The sequence below is a fragment of the Leguminivora glycinivorella genome, unplaced genomic scaffold, assembly GCF_023078275.1.
Source record: "Leguminivora glycinivorella isolate SPB_JAAS2020 unplaced genomic scaffold, LegGlyc_1.1 Scaffold3, whole genome shotgun sequence".
Classification (NCBI taxonomy): Eukaryota; Metazoa; Arthropoda; class Insecta; order Lepidoptera; family Tortricidae; genus Leguminivora; species Leguminivora glycinivorella.
Window position 1 is genome coordinate 908,514 of NW_025952828.1, and position 2,117 is coordinate 910,630.

General features: G+C 34.4%; 1 non-coding gene across 1 annotated transcript; it reads left to right on the top strand.

The window, feature by feature from the left end:
- Positions 1–535: 535 nt before the first annotated feature.
- Positions 536–607, top strand: Trnah-gug. Its single transcript has one exon. It is a non-coding gene; the product is annotated as a tRNA-His (tRNA).
- The last annotated feature ends 1,510 nt before the right edge of the window (positions 608–2,117 follow it).

Genomic DNA, 2,117 nt, shown 5'->3' on the forward strand with positions numbered 1-2,117 from the left:
TGCCCTTACCGGGATTCGAATTCGAACCCAGGACCGTGGCTCCGCAGGCAGGGTCACAATCGACTGAGCCAGACCGGTTAGGTACCTATAATAAGTACTTATAAGTAACCTTTATTTCTTCATTCAATAAATAGTAGGTAGTAGTAGTTTAGTAACTTTTTATTGTACAAAAACACATTAAAAAATAGCATACATTGAGATGTGAAGTACAAAGGCGAACTTATCCCTTTGAGGGATCTCTTTCAGTTAACCTTTGAGTAAATGAGAGAAAAAACTTGAAGAGGGTAACAAATTCCGCAATTTGTACAGCAAGGTACTTACCATAAAGACAAATATCTGCTGCCATTATATAAATAATTACACATTTTGTGTAACGGGTCCAAAACTTCTTATTAGTAATATAAAGATAAGAACATACAGCGAATAATGCATAACTTCCATTTTACATAATTCGACCAAACACTTGGATTACTTGACTTGTGTAACGTTGTCGAAGGCGATACGAAATTTCGCCGAGTCACCCATCGCCTCGATAGCCGTGATCGTCTAGTGGTTAGGACCCTACGTTGTGGCCGTAGTAACCCAGGTTCGAATCCTGGTCACGGCAGTGCAACACACTGTCATGGCAGGGCGTTATTTTTGCGTTTTATTTTTAGTTTTTTATTTACATTTTGTTTTTTAACTTTTAATGGAAAAATGTATACGATTTTATTTTATTTTTGTAAAATATTTGTAATTGAATATTTTTATGCAGTTTATTACGGTCATTTGGATTTTTTAAATTATAAATAGTGTTATTTTTTTGAAAATGTTAAGGTTTTCTATTTTGGAATTTTTTTAAAAAGGTTTTAATAACTTATTTTTTTATTTATTTTAGGAAATGTTATGTAACAATGTATTAGGTTATCGAATTTCTTTAATTTCAGCATTCATTACAAATTCAACTAAAATATTTTAATATTTTACATTAATATGACGAAAAAGAGCCATCTAACGTCGAGTAGCGTAACTATTGAGCCAAGTTTTAATTACAGCGCCATCTAGCGCTAGTATAGCGAACGACGTGAACAAAACTTTTCGTTGACACTAATAAGAGCTAAAAGTTGAATATATAGTGACATAGATGACGCTAGTAGTCTTCTCAGCAAGTTTGTTTTGATTTCGATTGAAGTGCTTGCTGTCGTTTCTATTATGGCGGCATGCATCCGACGCCGTGCTCGTAATGATTTTGTTTACAAGAAATCCTCATTGTGCATTCCATTACGCGTCTGTGGTATAAATAATTAGTTACGGAGTATAAATATTTGTTTTATTTAACGAGTTGCTTTTATTGATTACCATAGGCAATTTGTTTTATTCATTTTGATAGTACGAGTACGGAGTAGGTAAGTACCTAAAGGTATCTAAAAATACCTACAGGCTTTAAGTAAATAAATTAGCTTCAAGCTGTGTAAACACACAAACACATAATTATTATATTGTCGTCGGTTACCGCAATAGTTACTCATGAAATTAAATTATGAGAACATAGTCATGTTCTAAAATCATACTTTCATGATACATATAATATATAGGTACGGTTTCATATTTCACTTCACAGATAACTTAAATTTGAGTTAAGTAGTAATAATTACACGAAAATATAAAATATAAATAAAGTAATATCGCTTTTGAATGAGTACCTATTAAACTATTTGTATTGAAATTCAATTCTTTTTTTTTACACACAGATTGACTGCATCCCACCGTAAGCTCAAGAAGGCTTGTGTTGTGGGTACTCAGACAAAGATATATTATAATATATAAATACTTATATACATAGAAAACATCCATGACTGAGGAACAAATATCTGTGCTCATCACACAAATAAATGCCCTTACCGGGATTCGAACCCGGGACCGCAGCGCAGCAGGCAGGGTCACTACCGACTGCGCCAGACCGGTCGTATTATGTTCTACTTCATTTAATTAAACAATTATTTAACTCCGTTCCTTGTCTCCCAGCTTTAACCTCGTTTTAACGACGCTATTACTCGACTGCGACAAAAGGGTGGGAGAATCCGCGTAAGAGTAACGCGCGATGGTCGCGCGACGGCGATGCGACGCATACGAAATCA